This window comes from Dunckerocampus dactyliophorus, chromosome 8 (assembly GCF_027744805.1).
Source record: "Dunckerocampus dactyliophorus isolate RoL2022-P2 chromosome 8, RoL_Ddac_1.1, whole genome shotgun sequence".
NCBI classification, from domain to species: Eukaryota; Metazoa; Chordata; class Actinopteri; order Syngnathiformes; family Syngnathidae; genus Dunckerocampus; species Dunckerocampus dactyliophorus.
In genome coordinates, this window is record NC_072826.1 from 30,766,235 (window position 1) to 30,787,390 (window position 21,156).

Sequence of the window (21,156 nt, forward strand, 5' to 3'; positions counted from 1 at the left end):
CTACACTCCACTACACTACACAACACAAGACAACACTACACTACACTGACTACACTACACTACACTACACAACACATGACTACACTACACAACACGAGACCACACTACACTACACTACACTACACAACACAAGACTACACCACACTACACTGATTACACTACACTACACTACACAACACATGACTACACTACACAACACGAGACCACACTACACTACACTACACTACACAACACAAGACTACACCACACTATACTACACTAAACTACACTACACAAGACTACACTACACTACACTACACAAGACAGCACTACACTACACTACACTACATAAGACTACACTGCACTACACTACATGACACAAGACAACACTACACTACACTACACAAGACTACACTAAACTACACTACACTACACAAGACAACACTACTCTATACTAACTACACTACACTACACAACACTACCTACACTACACGACACGACAATAGACAACACTACACAACACTCCACCACACTAAACAACACTACACAACACTACAAAACACAACACTACACAACTCAACACTACACTACACTACACTACACTACCTACACTACATTACACAAGACTAACTGCACCACACAACACTACACTACACTACACAACTCTACACAACACTACACAACTCTACACTACACTAGAGTACACTACACAACACTAACTACACTACACAACACTACACGAGACTAGCTGCACTACACTACACAACACTACACTACACTACACAAGACTAACTGCACTACACTACACTACACAACGCATCACAACACACCACACTACACACTAACTCCAGTAGCATCAACTGGTGCTACAACAACATCACATACATACACTCCATACATCCATCCATACATCCATCCATCCATCCATCCATCCATCTATACATACATACATACATACATACATACATACATACATACATACATACATTCATACATACATTCATACATACATTCATACGTACATACATACATACATACATACATACATACATACATACATACATACATCACGCCACTACCAAGAGGCAACGGGCCCACTCCAAAACAATGTAATAGGACACCAATGTGTACTGCCTGGGAAACATCTAGGAATAGACAACCAAATGATGTGTAGAGTATTCCATGTTCTGTTTCTCCGTGGGTAGATGGACTGTGTTGGGGTATCATGTGCTACAGTATGTGCTCCATGTATCACAATCAGTATCATGGTGACTTACTCCGTCTGGTCCGGCTGTTCTGGGGCCTCTTTTTCACTTGATTTTAGGTAGGTGGAAAAAAGTTTCTACCACTGAAGGGTTTGTTAGCGCTAACCATTCTTCCTTGGTTGTGATGCAGTCTCTTGGAGCAGTGTCCTCCTTGCCATACACACCAAGCCTTTCCATCCATGCTAACATTGTATGCCACTTGGTGCAGCACAAACATTTCTGTCGGCATGACTTGCCGAGCTCCACATTTACACCACCAAGTCATGCCGGGTGTAACGACCTGGCCCCCATCTGCTACCAGGTGTCTCACTCTCTCCTCTTGCGGGCAGCCTCTAACCTGTAGCTCATCCTCCGTATATTCAGATAAGGTTCTGGATCCTCATTTGTGCAAAAGTAGTTGTCCAAAGGTCTGCCATGATTAGTAGTTGCAAATAGACACATGCTTTTTATGCTGCTGTTGTTGATGGAAGTAACGTTAGTTCCTATCTTTGGGCTCTATCAAGTCAATGCACCCAGGAAGGAAGTTCTGCTAATGTTTAAAATGACCAAAATACCAAATAGGGCAAAATACTGTCAGTATTACATGTTATCATGAAAGTACCTGTTACTGCGTGCTCACAGCATGGATAGAAAACCATAAAACCTTGTGGGAGCTTTTTTAGATGTGCAAAATTCCATAAAAAGTGCCTCTCACCATCTCCTGTGGGTCTCAAGTTGGCTACAATATGCATAATAAATTGTGCTGTCAATCAATTAAAAAATGTAAGTTAATCACATGTCTACTCTGTGATTAATTATGATTAATCGCACATTTCCCTTGGGTTTAATTAAGTAGACTTTCTCTATTGAAGTACTACAATTGGCTTGAATTCTGTTTGGAGATAAAAGCAGTGCTGGTATGGTGTTTGAATAAAGAAATAAATATTTAACAAAGTAGCTTTGGTCAGCTGGTCCAACTTTGTTGCCTTTTCATTTCCATACACTCGATGAATTCTTATGCTGACAATTCCCCTTGAAGGTGTTCTATATAACGGGCCACATGTGGTTGTCTGCATGAGGCCCTGAAGCCCCTCATCTTCTATGATGGGTCTGCATTCTCTGGCAACCCATTCAGCAGCTGCATTATTTAACGTAGTTGTTGATAAGTCTGAGCTCGGTGCACTCCGCCAGTGTAGCTTGACTAGCACGGCTTGATCCCGTGTTAGCATTCTTGCTGATGTTGGCAAAGGTGGTACTTCAGATGTACATACAACTTTGATTTTATCCAGACGTCCGTTACGTAGCGTTTTCATGAAGCATCTATGCCGGAGGACTACAGAGTGACGTGGTCAAGCTTAGTGATTGCGTTATTATTTCTGTAACGTGTTAAGATTCTCAGATGAATGGGGTGCGTTAAAGCGTTGTTTTTGACAGCCTAATTTATGTATTTATTTCAAATAGGCACAGCACATATTGATGAACATATACATGATGTGTAATGATGTCAGATTTTAGCCAAAGGCTAACTTCCGCCTGTTGTCCCTGGACAGGTTGATGTTAAACACAATGAGACAATCAGACAGTTAAAATGCATGAAAACACTGCCAACATAATCAAACACTTAAAACGAATTGAAACTGTACAGATAATAACTAGAGTATGTGCTGGATTGCACTGCAAATGACCCTCCCAACACCGCAGCCTACAGAATACACACAGCTCATTGGAATGACTGAGGCAAGGAGCTGAAGTGCAGAGTACAGAATCAAATACATTGGCTGTTGTCCTGCTGTCGTGGGCAGTAATGATAGTAGAATCATAATCATAATAATAATAAAGTCCATATAAAAGGTCCAGGAGGTAAAGTAAACTTGATGTGAAGTAGGGAAACGCAGGTTGGGAGCCCCCGCTTTGGAGTCTCCAACGTTTGTTTTGGGTTCTTGTCCATCTATGACTTTTTATTTCCATGATCTCTTCCGCTCTTTGTTGTTTACTGTTTAGCCTTTCCCCCCACAGCCCCTCTGGCAGCGCCTCCATTCCAGCTCCGACGTGGCTCAGTGTGAGTGAAATGTTGAGTATGAGGGCGGGTGAATAATTCATGTTTTCGATGGCGGCTATGGAAGCCATGAATCATTCATCCAACTATTAGACTCTGTTAATTAACCCTCATGCTCTTGCACTCATGTGGATGGGGTCACTGACTGCTACCAACCACCTGCTCACTCCTTCACTCTTTCACACCTTTGTGTGTGTGTGTGTGCGTGTGTGTGTGTGTGTGTGCAAGGTCAGTCCGACTGTACAACAAGCTCAGAAGCAGACTTTTACATTACATAACTTGCAATACTTTGGGAGATGCTTGCTTGGAATGTTTTTTGGAGACTTGCGTTCTGCTTGTGTGTGTGTGTGTGTGTGTGTGTGTGTGTGTGTGTGTGTGTGTGTAATTGCCATGACGAGACAAGATGTTGAGGAGTCGGCGGTGCGTGTCGTCAGAGTGCTTGAACGCTCGGCAGACGGCCCGCAGAGATGTGGAGAGAGAGACAGAAGGCGGCAGAAGGATAAGAGGAAGCTAGAAAGACAGATGAGTGAAGAGAGAATGTTTATTCTGAAACGCCACATAACTTCACACGGATATCGAGCAGGGCGGCGTCTTCTCGGGAGAATTGACTACAAAAAGGATTGGACTAGTTTGTCACTAACTCAGCTCTCCAAAATAATGGCACAACAGTGAGGGCCTTCCTACCACTGTTTCATATTCCAACTTCCTGTTACGTGAAAGTCATTCTTTATGTTACAAATACATGCTGTTTGTCATCTGGAATGTACGGCATAGAACTTCAATACTAACCAAAGGCCGACTCACTCTTTCTACTTTCTTGAAGCATATTTACTTATAGCTGGATAGAATTCATATTGTATTTGTTATATTTCTGTCAGGTGAAATGTGAAACAGTCCTTGATGGGTAGATGATAACAAAAAAAAATTAGTACAACATACAAATAAATAACATTAAAAATAACAAATGCACTTGAATAAACTGAACTTGTCTACGTTTGAACAAAATAAAAATGATTGTTTATGGCTGTATAGAAAAAATAAATATATAAATCATATAAATATATGTGTGTGTGTGTGTGTGCATAGGTGTTTTGGGGTGTGTGCGTGTGTGTGTGGGTTCATATGTACAGTGGTGTGAAAAAGTGTTTGCCCCCTTCCTGATTTCTTTCTTTTTTTTTTTTTTTTTTTACATTTGCCACACTTAAATGTTTCAGACCGTCAAACAAATGTAAATATTAGTCAATGACAACACAACTCAACACCTTATGCACATTGTAAATGAAACTTTTTAAAATCAAAACCTACACAGCCCTGTGTGAAAAAGTGCTTGCCCGCCCGTTAAAACAACTGAACTGAATTGAGATCTATCTATTTAGATTTATCTCTGGTTTTCCCAGAAAACATCTTGATGATCCCCAAGACCTTTGGGAAAACAATGTGTGTCCCATTACATCTGGCATTTCAGAAAAAGAACATCACAGCCACAGTAAAATATGGTGGTGGTAGTGTGATGGTCTTCAGGACCTGGAAGACTTGCTGTGATGAATGGAAGCATGAATTGTGCTGAAGGAGAATGTTGGTGACCTCAAGCTGAAAGCAACTTGGGTTCTGCAGCAGGACAATGATCCAAAACACACCAGCAAGTCCACCTCTGAATGGATGAAGACTTTGGAGTGGTCTAGTCCAAGTCCTGACCTGAATCCTGTTGAGATGCTGTGGCATGACCTTGACAAGGAAAAGCCTCCAATGTGGCTGAATGACAACAATTCTGCTAAATTCCTCCCCAGCGCTGGAAGAGACTCATTGCAAGTTATCACAAACGCTTGATTGCAGTTGTTGCTGCTAAGGGGGGCCAACCACTTATTAGCTTTAGGGGGCCATCACTTTTTCACACAGGGACATGTAGCTTTGGATGTTTTTTTATCCCTTCATAATAAAAAGTAGTATTTAAAAAGTGCATAAAGTTGTCATTGACTAATATTTACATTTGTTTGATGATGTGAAACATTTAAGTGTGACAAACATGCAAAAAAGGGGGGGGCAACACTGTATTCCTGTTCACATGCTTTCTTAGAGTGAAAGAATGGAAGAAAGAAACGGCCTCTAAAGCCCAGGAAAGCTTGGCTTTGTTGCCGAGCATGGGCCAAGCAGTTGGCCGGAGTACAAAACAAGAACATACAGTATTTCTTCCATTTCTAGTTTCTCTGTTTCTCACATGCAAGGAAAGTCCATTTAAAAAAATGCATTTCAAACCAAGCACACTTGTTTCTCTATGCAATGTTATGTACGTATGTTGCTGACAGGGCCTGACAGAGCAATGTGTGCATGTGTGTGTGTGTGTGTGTGATGGGGTGACAGGCAGTGACGGTGGGTACACAGCGTAACCTTTGCAGTGGAGCCACAGGAGCATGACGGCCAGACTCAAAGGTAACAGAGAGGAAGACAGCGCCGGGTGCTCGGGGTGTTGTTAGGAAGGGATGCAGAAAGTCGACAGGAAAGGAAGATGCCGGCGTATTTGTGTCATCTGCACGCTCGCGTATGTGTGTGTGTGTTTTCTTCTCTGTGTCTCGCCGCGAACCTGCTCCAGGCAAACAAGCCGGCATCATGCAATGAAGGTTCAGGAAACAAGGATCAATATCTGTAATAGAAAGACAAGGTGATATCAACACACACACACACACAGGACAGTCTCTTTTATCTGTACTGACCTGATAAGAGCGTCTTTTCCCCCAAAAATGTGTGAAAAAGATGCTTTGTCTTACATTCGGAGTGTAGAGATTTAACAACTTAACAACTTTATCGGTATGACATCATAATTCCCTCATATGGGGCTGATAGTTGTCCTGCACCCCTATGTTAACCTTCTTTGCCGTCACACAAGTGTAAAAAGAAGTTAACCGATGTTAACCTTTAAACGTGATACTAAAAAGCACACACACGCCTGCATGCAGACGCGAGCCCTCGTGCATCTGAGACGTTTGCTTGCTTTTTGCGTCTCAGTATGTTTCAGTGTGCTTCTACTGTGCATCTTCCTTGTACGCTCTAGTCTCAATGCACACATGCAAGTCAAAGAGCTCATTTCAGTTTTGTTTTTTATGGAATTGCATTCATTATTTTTAAATGTTTTCATGTCTTAAATGTTTTTGGTTTTATTTCTTTTATCAGTTTTATTCTATTCATTTAATCTTATTATTTATTGTTTTACTACTACTTTGGAAACCGTGTTTGTAAAATGTTGTGCTTCATAATGCAATCTACATATGTGTATATCTATATAATGCTGTATAAATGAAGTGGATTGGATGGGATTGATGATGTTTGAAGCTGTTCTCGTTGGCTAAGTGCGTATGATTTTGTTAAATAGTCATTTCCTGTCCTCCATGCGTACATTTCCCTTGTCAATAATACGTTTGTTTAAGGAAAAACAAGCGTGTTTACCTTCAATCAGTGCAATCAACACATTTCTACTATCCCGCCCAGACTTCATTACACATAGACTTAATCATTCTTCTTGTCTAGCTGCACCCATGCTAATTACTTTCCCTGCACACACACACACACACACACACGCGCACGTACGCCCTCTACATATGCAATGTCATGGTGCCTATTTACACTTAGTGCATGTGCACGGACACGGCTGAGTGTCTCCCCTCCCAGCGTTTTTCTCATTAGAATCTCAGTCCCATCAGCGAGGCCTAGTGAATAATTTATAGGCGCTGGAGTGCGTTGGCGGAGTGTGTTGGTGTGCGCGTCCAACCGAGGTCCCGGGTGAGACTTTTTAAGCTTGCTTGAGTCACTGGAGTCTTTCTGCCAATATTGGCCACACCAGCTAAGACCTCCAGTTCATTCTCACTGACAAAACACACACACACACACACACACACACACTCACATACATTGCATTGGCATTTCCCTATGCGGTGTTCCACTATGTGTGCATTCTCCTACTGGGGCTTTCAGTGCTTTTATACACAATGAATGCAGCACACATGCATGTTACACATCATTTTGCATGCACGTATAGTTTGGATGCTCACACACACACACACACACACACACACACACACACACACACACACACACACGCATCCTGCTGAGACTGAGGCCTGTGACTATAACAAGCGCTGCTGTCTGCCTGGTGGTCTCCCAGGCTTTGGAGGAAGATGGGGAGGAATGCTAAGGAATCAGGGGAAGCCAAGCATGCACTCTCACAGTTGGACGAGGTATGGGGTGGGGGTCCTTGAACACACCACACAACTCTCTCTTGCATCCACCAACCAAACTATGCTTCTATCTTTCATGCTCACTTTTGATTTCCTCCCCGTTTCAGATCACATTTACCTTTACATGTCATGGATGGATGCATGGAAATGTATGTGTGTGTGTGTGTGTGTGTGTGTGTGTGTGTGTGTGTGTGTGTGTGTGTGCAGCCGTGCAGGTGTGAGCTGAAGGAGGAGGCGGAGTCATGGGGGTGGGAAGAAGGGAATGTTGTGTGTTGTTTTGGTTGAGGATGCGGTGCTGTGTGTCCTGCTGTTAATGAGGCCCGGCGAGCTTGTTTTTAATGAATTGGTGAAAAGGTGATGCTGGGACTGGTGTGTGTGCGTGCGTGTGCCTGCATGCATGAGTGTGTGTGTGGGCTGACATTCTCTCTGTTAAGCCCCCAGGCGGATTATGGTGTTACAGCGTTGCCTGATATCGATCAAGCACACACCCACCATGCACTTGTTATCATACTCATCTGTACGTGTGTGTGCGCATGTGCATGTGTGTGCGCATGTGTGTGTGTGTTGTTGTTGAGTGTAACACAGTGAGAGAGAGAGGTACATGTTCAACACACCTTGCTGCAGGTTTGTATTGTTATATATGGGATACTGTACGTGTACGTGTGTGTCACTTTTGCCTTTGTGTCTCACAGCAACTCTGGTGCGTTCAAGGGCTGCCGAGCATTGTGAGACATCCCAACGCTTGACAGAAAGCAGTGATGTATGCTGTACATTTCAGCTGTATTATTACATTTATACATTATGACAAACCTACGGTGAATCTGGTTTTCTGCAGAAAACAGCATATTTCTTTTCAAAAACACAAATTAAAATATATATGCTTGTGTGTGTATATGTACAGTCTATATAAACACACATTGAATGAAATAAATACCTTTCCATTCTTTCCATTTTTAGTGGTCCCATATAATAGGAGTTTTCTTTTTCAAATGTATTTTTGAATATATACATATATAATTAGGGGTGTAACAATTTATTTTAATAACGATTTGATCGGTATCATGATTCTAGGTTTATCTAGAATGATACCATCCGAAACGATTCAGTAGCTTTATATGGATTCAGTAGCTTTTTAGGCAAAAATTCAAGCAGTGTGAGCGTGAAGTACAGTAAGTACGTGGATACGGGACAGCGCAGGTGAAGTTGTTTTTGTAAGGGAATCGGGTACAAATGATGAATACTGCTGACATACTTAAGAATAAATGATCAATGAGTTCAAAAATGAGTTTAAAAATGCAATAGAAAATGGGGATAAAGAGAGGGTGGTATAGCTTGCCATGATGAATGATGGACTTTAAATAGTGCAATCCAAACCTGCACTTTGCACCCTAAGCTGAGGGACATTACGAATGTGGTATGGTATCTGCAATTGGGTGGTGAAACGTTCTCACCTGTACGGGCCGATTGCCGAAGGAGCATTTTTGTGCTGATAATCCTCCTGATTAGAGCAGCCATTTGAAAGAACACTTCAGCAACTAGCAAGAATACATTGATAGATGTTTTGCAACGTGCGCATGCGTACGACTTGAACTTTAATTTGATGCCTCCTTCACTTCTCTAGGCCAAGTATTAAAGACGTTAGAGCACAAAATGAACATATTTCATGTGCAGATAGATACAGTATTAAAGTGAGTTTATATCCTACGTACTGTACCTTTTATCTTGTCCTGAAGCTCTGATCCGTGAGTCTGAAAGGCTTAAAGTTGGACTTCACTTTTCTGTATCGGAATGAAAATACACCCCATGTCAGATGAAAAAACTTGCGCCCGCACGGACTCTCCTAATCTGGCGCGCACACACAGTGTTAGATTGTTGCATGGCTAAAATACAGGGGTTGTAGTTGGAACATTCCTACATATGTGTTTTGTCCTGGACACGCCGTGCTAGATGATGGCGTCACCGCTACTGGACCGTAAACTACCGTCCACAGGCGTACAAAACATCCTTACTTTGCGTTTAGTCCCCAAACATGGCACTTAACAGGAGTTCCAAATAAGGCCAGATGAGTTCAACATGAATACCGAGTGAAGTGAATCAACTGACCAAAAGAAGAAGAAGCCAATCAACGGTGTTTCACAGGTCAACTACGACTCCCATGACCACCGCATACCCGGAAGACAATGATGTCACCCTCAGGCAGACTGTGACCTTTAACGTCTCCATCGTTAAAAGTGATAAAAAAAAGCAGACATCCATGGATCCAATGCTTCATTTCCTCGTATGCATTCAATGGATTGATTACCTTTTAAACCATGTTAGATTGATATATACCGTGTATGTCATCCTCGAGAGATATAAAAGAAATATAAATGGATGCATTGATGCAGTGAGTGAGTCGTGGCGCTATGTACGTAAAAGGATGTGTTCCCACTACGGCGTACAACATTTTAAAAGTGTTTCCATTCCAGCATCAAGGATACAAAAGTCTTCCAATGCACGACAGTATTGTATGAAGTATTATTTACTTCAAAAGGTTGAAAACTACTATAATAAGGGCCCTTTAAGGAGACGTTTGTAAAGACTGGTAGGGTATTGAGTGTAGGCTGATATACTGTAATATCATTCATACAGGAATATAGTCAATTGATGCTTCTCTAGCATCACCAGCCTTCCTGTCAGCTTATTTTCTCACTTTTACAGAATGAATAGATTTGCTGGTGTGCTCCTACGTTGCCATCACTTCTTGACACGCTCACGTTGTGCGTGTGAGGAGATGGCGTGTGATCCATTCAGCCCGTTTACATCCTAATGGCTGCTTCTGTTTTTCTCCTTTTCTTTCACAGACACGTCTTTTCTTACACCTCCATAGTCCACCTTGCCATAAATGTTCATCATCTTCTCCATCACACTACCTACAATTACACCAACATCAGGGTTTATGTCTCACTTTCAATTTTATATCACTTCTCCTAAACTCAATGTACAAAACATATCATCTACACTACATACTGCATCATGTACTCTGCACACAACGTACAACACATGTCAAGTATAACACATACAGGTATTGTATATGAGGTACATACTGTATAATAGGATGTAGAATACATATCAAGTATAATACATACAGTACATGTATAGTATATGAGGTACATACTGTATAATAGAATGTAGAATACATATCAAGTATAATACATACAGTACATGTATAGTATATGAGGTACATACTGTATAATAGAATGTAGAATACATATCAAGTATAATACATACAGTACATGTATAGTATATGAGGTACATACTGTATAATAGAATGTAGAATACATATCAAGTATAATACATACAGTACATGTATAGTATATGAGGTACATACTGTATAATAGAATGTAGAATACATATCAAGTATAATACATACAGTACATGTATAGTATATGAGGTACATACTGTATAATAGAATGTAGAATACATATCAAGTATAATACATACAGTACATGTATAGTATATGAGGTACATACTGTATAATAGAATGTAGAATACATATCAAGTATAATACATACAGTACATGTATAGTATATGAGGTACATACTGTATAATAGAATGTAGAATACATATCAAGTATAATACATACAGTACATGTATAGTATATGAGGTACATACTGTATAATAGAATGTAGAATACATATCAAGTATAATACATACAGTACATGTATAGTATATGAGGTACATACTGTATAATAGAATGTAGAATACATATCAAGTATAATACATACAGTACATGTATAGTATATGAGGTACATACTGTATAATAGAATGTAGAATACATATCAAGTATAATACATACAGTACATGTATAGTATATGAGGTACATACTGTATAATAGAATGTAGAATACATATCAAGTATAATACATACAGTACATGTATAGTATATGAGGTACATACTGTATAATAGAATGTAGAATACATATCAAGTATAATACATACAGTACATGTATAGTATATGAGGTACATACTGTATAATAGAATGTAGAATACATATCAAGTATAATACATACAGTACATGTATAGTATATGAGGTACATACTGTATAATAGAATGTGCAAAACCACTCAAGCTGTCACTGATTTAAACGGTTTCTTAGCGTCCTCGGGGGTCTTTTGCTATTTCCCTCCATCTCTCCCTGCCGTCTTCCGCTTCCACGCGCTGGGCTGGGGGGCGGGGTGGGGAGGGGCGGGGCGGACGAAGCTCAGTGGACCACAGCAGACCTTGTCTTTTTCCATCCCCGTCCCGCCCGGGCCCTGTTTCATGACACATGAGGGCCCGGGGGCCCACGGCTGACCCCCTCAGTCAACCCTCATCACCCGGATTGACAGCTGTCTATCAAAGTCTGGGCTGCCGTGTGACCAGGGGCGACAATGATGGACGCTTGATGTCGGTGTTGTTGTTAGTGCCTTTGTTTACCTCGCAGAGCTGCATTTCAACATGACAACACTCTTAAATATCAAATACAAATGTGATCCACACTAACCCGCCTCAAGTTTGCAGCTTCACTCTGTCACGCTTTTTTAAAACTACATTTATTAATCAATCCTGCTGTTTCATGGGTGAATACAGCCTCTTATTAGTCAAAGATATACATATTTTACACAAATATGAAGCATTATCAAGCATAAAAATGTCTAAATGAAGTCAAATCCACACATGGCATTGATTGAAAGAGGAAGTGATGATATGTAGTATTGTACACTGGTCACTAGGTGTCACTATTGTTACTGTCATGTTGGCTGAGATAGACACACAAGCACCAGACCTGATGGCTTTGATCGCACTGTGAATGGTCTCACAACAGCCACTATAATCCCTAAGACGGGACACTGTGCCACCCATAACCCACGTCAAGATAAAACAGTGTGATAGCTTTAAATGAGGAAAAGGTCAGCATGACGTGGAGGAGGTACTGCATGTAGGAGCACTTGTCTAGTTTAACTCAATGCTTTCATTGTTTGGGTGATGTTTAGCGGGCCATTTGAAAAGCTTTGACGTGTCCCGCGGGCCGCCTATTGAGGACCTCTGACCATTTCAGCTCATGTCCTCCACATCTTCCCATTGTCCCATCAGGAGAAGGAGCTGTGCAGCACACACGTACGTACTGTAGGTGCAGACAGGAAGACACTCTCCATGTTGCTTCCTCGTGTCGCATCTATCCTAACTTGTGCACGTTGAGGGACGTGCAGACGTCTCCCGAGGCGAAGCCCCGAAGCGATCAATAAAGGCCATTTCCAGATAATCACCTCCCCCGTCTTCCTAGCCAGTGTGAACACTTGCAGAGCGTGTAATAAAGCATATGGATCAATAGAAGCAGCACCGCTACACGGAACGCTTCCAGCAGCTCAGCTAATGTTGCTGCAATCTGACCCGATCCCCCTCAACATGTCAACATCAGCAAGTGAAAGTGACACAGGTCTTGTTACGTAATCACACACACTTCCCACTGACACCCACAATCCATCTCCATTCACACGCCGTTCAAACTCAGTGTTAGCGTTTGTCTTGTTCATGGAGGAATGGAGGAGCTTTGCTTTTAATGACTAGATGCACCCAAGCCTTCGTGCTCCTGCACTGCTAATAACACACATGAAAATAGCAGAGCATGTTTCGTATGAATGGGGATGATTATTATTAAGTATGACCTTATCTCATGAACACTTAACACATGTCAATGTTGACCCAAAACTAACCAAAACTTGAATGTAAATCTTCTTGTTTTGAATATAAATACTATTTTTTTAAATGCAGATGATGTCACGCACGCCACTTGAACGGCACTGTTCCCTTTTGCACATCTTCATCTTATATTGAAGAGTTTGGGTAGCATGTACGGTACAGGAGAGTTTGTGTAAAGCATGCTTGGCCCATAAAGCCCATTCTGATTCCAATTCATTCCATTATTATATCATAGCATGATATAATATGTCATATTAGATTATTATATTCACTTTGTAAATATTATTACATAAAGGCCATTCAAAATGTCCCAATGACCAACTACACATTTTTACAAACCCTTACGTGTTTATAAACCCACATATCCAAGCTGGCTTATTTACATTTTACTGTATTCACTCGTGAACTGTAGTCATTTAGAATTTTGGGCATTTTTACTACATTTGAAATGTGCAAAAACATTGGATTGAAGTCCAAAAATTCATTTATAAAAATACACATACTGTACTACATACTGTACATACTGTATACGTACCTTATTTACATTTATATACATTACTATAGCAAATACACATACCTCACATACTGTATACGTGCCTTATTTACATTTATATACATTACTATAGCAAATACACATACCTCACATACTGTATACGTGCCTTATTTACATTTATATACATTACTATAGCAAATACACATACCTCACATACTGTATACGTGCCTTATTTACATTTATATACATTACTATAGCAAATACACATACCTCACATACTGTATACGTGCCTTATTTACATTTATATACATTACTATAGCAAATACACATACCTCACATACTGTATACGTACCTTATTTACATTTATATACATTACTATAGCAAATACACATACCTCACATACTGTATACGTACCTTATTTACATTTATATACATTACTATAGCAAATACACATACCTCACATACTGTATACGTACCTTATTTACATTTATATACATTACTATAGCAAATACACATACCTCACATACTGTATACGTACCTTATTTACATTTATATACATTACTATAGCAAATACACATACCTCACATACTGTATACGTGCCTTATTTACATTTATATACATTACTATAGCAAATACACATACCTCACATACTGTATACGTACCTTATTTACATTTATATACATTACTATAGCAAATATGCTACGCTCCAACCTTCCCTCACTAGTGAACAAGACCCCAAGATACTTGAACTCCTCCTCCTGTGGCAGGACCTCATTCCCAACGCGGAGGGAGCAATCCACCTTTTCCCACTGAGAACCATGGCCTCGGATTTGGAGGTCCCAGAAGCTTCACACTCAGATGCAAACCGCCCAAGTAAACTGAGAAGGTCACAGCCGGATTAGGCAAAATCGTCTGCAAATAACAGAGACAAGATCCTAAGGCCCCAAAACTGGGCCGTCTCAAAACCTTGGCTCCACCTGTCCATGAAAATGATGAACAGAACGGGTGACAAAGGGCAGCCTTGGTGGAGGCCAGTGTTCACTGGAAACAGGCTGGACTTACTGCTGGCAGTGCCAACCAGGCTCCTGCTCCGGTTGTACAAGGACCGAATGGCACGTAGTAGCACACCACCAATCCCGTACTCCCGGAGCACCCCCACAGGACACCATGAGGGACACGGTCCAATGCCTTTTCCAAGTCTACAAAGCACATGTCGACTGGTTGGGCAAACTCCTAAGTACCCTCCGGTACCCTCCCTAGGTTTGTCTAACGGTGGTACCCTTCTCTCCAGCACCCTGGAATAGACTTTCCCAGGGAGGCTGAGGAGTGTGATCCTCCTATACTTGGAACACACCCTCCACTCACCCTTCTTGAAGAGGGGGACCACCACCCCGGTCTGCCAATCCAGAGGTACCGTTCCTAACTTCCATGCAATGTTGAAGAGTCGTGTCAGCCAAGACAGTCCCTCAACATCCAGAGCCTTGAGGAATTCAGGGTGAAACTCGTCCATGGAAACAATTAAAAGGGTCATCAATGAGATCGCAGACCCGTTAACATATATCAGTAATTTATCATTTCAGACTGGAATATTTCCTAGCAAAATGAGAACAGCCAAGGTGGTTCCAATTTTCAAAAAAGGAGACAAACACCAATTTACAAATTATCGGCCAGTTTCCTTGTTACCACAATTCTCTAAAATTGTGGAGAAGCTATTTAATAATAGGTTGGACAAATTTATTAATAAGAATTAATTATTTGCTAGCAGTCAATGTGGTTAAAGAGCCAACATTCCAACTTCTATGGCACTGATCGAAATCACGGAGGAAATCACTACTGCTATAGACAACAGAAGATGTGCAGCTGCTGTATTCATGGATCTGACAAAAGCCTTCCATACAATTCATCACAATATTTTAACATCAAAATTAGAAAGGTACGGCATCAGAGGATTAGTTTTGAATTGGGTTAAAAGCTACCTAGCAAAGAGGAAACAATTAGTAAAGCTAGGAGAATACACATCTGGGAGTTTATACACCACGTGTGGAGTACCCCAGGGGTCCATACTGGGACCAAAACTGTTTAATTTGTACATCAACGACATTTGTAAAGTAACAATAGATTAAAAATTGGTATTATTCTCGGATGATACCACTGCTTTCTGTTCTGGTGAAAGTACACAAGAACTCATTAAAAAGGTGAAGGATGAGATGGTCATATTAAAATCATGGTTTGATAGGAACAGATTATCTCTGAACTTAAGTAAAACTAAAATAATGCTATTCGGTAATAGCAGAAGGGATACGTACGACCAAATACAAATTAATGGAGTGGATATTGAAAAAGTGGAAGAATATAAATTCCTTGGGGTTGTAATAGATGAAAACATGAGTTGGAAATCTCATATTAAAAATATACAACAAAAGGTGGTGAGAAATATCTCTATATTGAATAAAGCAAAATATGTTCTTGACCAAAAGTCCCTCCACACTCTGTACTGTTCCTTAGTATTAGCATATCTAACATATTGTGTGGAGATATGGGTAATCATTACAAAAGCAATCTTCACTCACTCACTGTACTGCAAAAAAGATGGTGAGGATCATTCATAATGCCAAGTATAAAGAACATATAAACCCTCTATTTTTAAAATCGCAGATATTAAAATTTGCAGATTTAGTAGACTTTCAAATCGCTAGAATAATGTTTAAAGTTAATAACAACTCGTTACCCAAAAACCTCATACAGTATTTCTCAATCAGAGAGGAGAAATATGATCTTAGAGGAAAATTCAACTTAAAACATTTATACACGAGAACTACGCTGAAAACCTACAGCATTTCCGTGTGTGGAATTAAATTATGGAACGGATTGAGTAAGGAACTAAAACAAAGTACAGAGATGAGCACATTCAAAAAACAATACAAGCAGTTGATGTTTGCTAAATACAAGGCAGAAGAGTCTTGATTGTTCTGTCAGGTTTGTTATGTTTTTGTTTTTTTTGTTTATAAAAAAAGTTATTTATTTATTTATTATTATTATTATTATTATTATTATTATTATTATTATTATTATTAATGTATATGTATATATATATATATATATATATTTATTTATTTATTTATTTTTTTTTTTTTGGGAGGGCTGTCTTACCGTTATCTATTATGTATTATCCTGACTATCACAGAAAACACGACATGGAATGCAGGAAGTGAACTACATGTACTGTACTAGATGTAGAATGGATGGATGGGGGGTAGGATTAAATAAGCTTTGCTTCTTCCTACTCCTTTTGGACATGTGGAACTGTCAAAGAATGATTCATGAGATGTATTCCATTGGAACCTTCATGTTCAAATAAACTAAACCAAACCAAACAAACCTTTGCTTTGCTCCTGCTGACCGTTTTGACTAGCCTAGATATCTCAGCCACGGTAATGGAACTGTCCACGTTTGTGTCCTCAGACTCTGCTTCCTGTATGGAAGGTATGTCAGTGGGATTGAGAAGGGCCTCAAAGTATTCCTCCCACCATCCGACTATATTCTTAGTCGAGGTCAGCAGGCTTCCGTCCCCATTGTAAACAGTGTGGACCCTTTCTGAGGCATCAGATGGTTTGCCAGAAAATCTTCTAGTCGAACCAAAAATTGTGCTCCATGGCCTCACCGAACTCCTCCCACACTGGAGTTTTTGCCATGACCAGTGCCAAAGCCGCCTGCCATTTGGCCTCCTTGTAACTGTCAGCAGCTTCAGGAGTTCCACAAGCCAACAGTGCTGATAGGACTCCTTCTTCAGCTTGACGGCAGCCCCGACCTTTGGTGTCCACCGTTGGGTTCAGGGCTTGCCGCCATAAGTGACACCGATCGCACGCGTACGCACAAATAACAGTCAGGACCCTAGCTCCAACCCGAAGGCGTAGAGAAGTGACCCTCTCTTTCACCAGCAGTGACTCCAACATGAAGGCACTGAGTCGGGGGGCTATTAATAAGCCCACACCAGCTCACCGCCTTTCACCTGCAGCAACTCTGGAGCAGAACAAGGTCCAACGCCCCTGAGGAGTTTAGTTCCAGATCCCAAAATGTGGGTCGAGGTGAGTCCAACTATGTCTAGTCGGAATGTCTCAAGCTCTCGCACAAGCTTGGGCTCCTTCCCCACCAAAGAAGTAACGTTCCATGTCCCAAGAACCAGATTTGGCCACCGAAGACCAGGTTGCCCCTGGTATCCCACATCCGGGCGAGGTGCGGTCCCTCCTTTTTTTCCTGTTCATAGGGTCTTCTGAATGACTCTATGTCTATATGGTTATACTGTATGTATGTATGTTGTGTTCTACGGTATAAGGCAGCCAACAGGCCATCCTCAGCACTGGGGAAGCACGTGGCAAAGCCCCCCCCCTCCCTCCTCATAAATCACTCTGCCAAAGTGTCACTGCAAATTTTGCCAGGTTTTATTGCAGTTTAATCAGCTCAATGAATGTTTTAATAGGCTGATATTTCAGACTAGCAAATGGCACTGCTGTGATAAATTGTGAGGGCTGAACACCTCCCTCGCCGCCCCCTCCCCCTTTTTTGCTGCCAAGAATCACTAATGTGGACCCAAAGAAATGTGAAGGAGAGAAAGCCTTGCATCCCTGTACACACATAAAGATGTATATGTGGTATATATATTATAGGGTTGTCAAATGATTAATCAAATTACATTTTCAAATGAATTAATCATTCATGATTAATCAGCATTTGCCACTATTCATGAAGTATGCCCTGAAGTCTATGAAGAGAAAGCTAAAAGACAGGACAGGATGATATACGTATATTTGTATGGATTAACTGAAAGCTTTAATCAAACTAAAAGATAGCGCACGTGTCCGTTTGCCTAACGCTGGTCTCTTTAGGGTTGCGTTCAAAGACACACTGTAGCTGAAGTTGAACTGTATTTTTGTTGAATATGTATTTTCTGGGATTTCCCAGCATACTTAAAAGCAGCAAACTGTACTTCCACAGTAAGAGTTGGGTTAGAGAGAGATAAGAATGTCCAATGTCTTCCTGCTTATTCACAGCACACACACGTGCGTAATAGAGAGTGGCAGTGAACGGACCTCGCTGCGGTTAGTGTGCTTCCAAGGAGGAGTAGAGGTGTTGGTGAGTTGGGGATACGCACATGGCCATTAGAAAATGGATGGCTGGATGGAGATGCTTGCAGTATATGGTGTGGAGTTGCACTGCAGTTGACGTCTTCAGGTCAGAATAAAGCTCTTGCGTGGGGGTGCTGTTGTGGCCCCGTCTGCCGTCGTGACAGAGATGTGGCTTGCATGATGCACATGCGTCAGTGACACTAAAATGTTCATGTAACCAACGTAGTATGTTTGTTTTAAAGTCATCAGCCAGCCAGGCTTGCTGTGATTGGCTAATTGGTAAAGCGGCACCCCCCCCCCTCCCCATCCTTGGACGTGTGTTTTGTGAATTCATCAGAAGGCATCCATTTAATACGTCTTTACCCCCCTCCTCTCTCCGAGGATTGCACCGCTTCTCAATTTGTCACCCCCCCATTATGTACATATCTTAATCAGCGCGTTTTCCTCCTTCATTTCGTCACTTTTCCTCTCCTTCTTGCTTTGACCTTCAGCTCCCCAGCTTCATTACTCTCCTCCAGCTCAGTATTTCCCCCCAGCTCTGCTGAGCGTAAGGTGCTAATGGAATGTAAAATCAACATGCTTGTGACATTTTGGGCGTTTCGCCAAACCCCCCACGTCCCCCGGGCCCCCAGGCTGGTGCAATGTTGTCTGGTGGTGCACCTTGGTGTGACTTTTGTAATAAGGACATGGACGGGAGGATGGAGGCGACTGGGGGCTTTAATTAAAGACCAAAGGGTCACAGTGAATAAGTTAGACTGGGTTTTGGGTGGGGGGGCAGACGGTTATCTGTCACTGGAGTGATAAATCAAGCTGCCCCTTCAGCCGCCCTCAACACAACATCACGCCACAGCATCATACCCCCCACCCCCATCCTGCCCCCTCCCTTTGCAAAAGCAATTCCGTCATGTCTTGTTAGCTCATTCGTCTTCATCAGCACCAGCGGGAGGTTCCACCCCCCCCCACCCACCGCTTCACCTCCAGACCACCACCCCCCCACCCAGTGCCAAGCCCCATTGATCAAAGCTGTGCTGGCATGGCCGTCGTATCAGACATGCAAACACAAATAATGAAGGCTTGCTTATTAGCACGCTAACTAACGCCAATTAAAGCAGGACTCATTCATCAGACACTTATTGATACGTTCATTTGCTCTCACATCCATCACTTCATTCACTAATCGCACATAACCAGTAACCAAGCCTTGTCTGGAAGAATGTCTGATGTCAGCTTTGGTGCTCGTAAAACTTAAGCACACTTGTAGAGGAACACAAAGAACCAACACACAAGAACCAAAACAAAAGAACCAACACAGAAGAACCAACACACAAAAACCAACTCAGAGGAACCAAGCCAGAAGAACCAACTCAGAAGAAGCAACCCAGACGAAGTAACCCAGAAGAACCAACACACAAGAACCAACACACAAGAACCAAAACAAAAGAACCAACACACAAAAACCAACTCAGAGGAACCAAGCCAGAAGAACCAACTCAGAAGAAGCAACCCAGACGAAGTAACCCAGAAGAACCAACACACAAGAACCAACACACAAGAACCAAAACAAAAGAACCAACACACAAAAACCAACTCAGAGGAACCAAGCCAGAAGAACCAACTCAGAAGAAGCAACCCAGACGAAGTAACCCAGAAGAACCAACACACAAGAACCAACTCAGAAGAACCAAAATAGAAGAACCAACGCAGAAGAACCAACCCAGAAGAAAACACACAAGAACCAACACAGAAGAACCAACTCAGAAGAACCAACACACAAGAACCAACTCAGAAGAACCAATACAGAAGAACCAACACAAAAGAACCAGAATTATTCTTGATGATATTCTTTGTTTCCAGCACATTGCGCAACACCTCCACAAGCACAGGCTCCAGGATGACTGCAAGGACGTAGGAGACAACCATGGCTTTAAACATTAACAAGCTAGCGAGCTAACCGGTTATCCTCCAATCTCTTTACTGTTTGGTAAACTTAAGAAAGGCTTTAAAACAGAGTGGGGAAGAAGGACAAAGAAGCCCAAAACATACCACTTCCACACAGAATGGGAGGAGAACCTTATTTCATGCTCACATGTGGGACATGGCACGGCTGACTGCATGCAGTGTGATGCTAATCTAATGCACGTGTTTGGATCCCAGCATGCAGAGGCGAAACAAGCGTGAGCAAAACAGTCTTTAAAGCTTCTGTTGCAGCTCAGGAACACAAGACGACGGTGCCGAGGAAACAAGTGGAGCCAAAAGGATTCCAAAAACAACACAAAAGGGTCTGGCGGAGCTACCAAACATACTACAACAGTTAC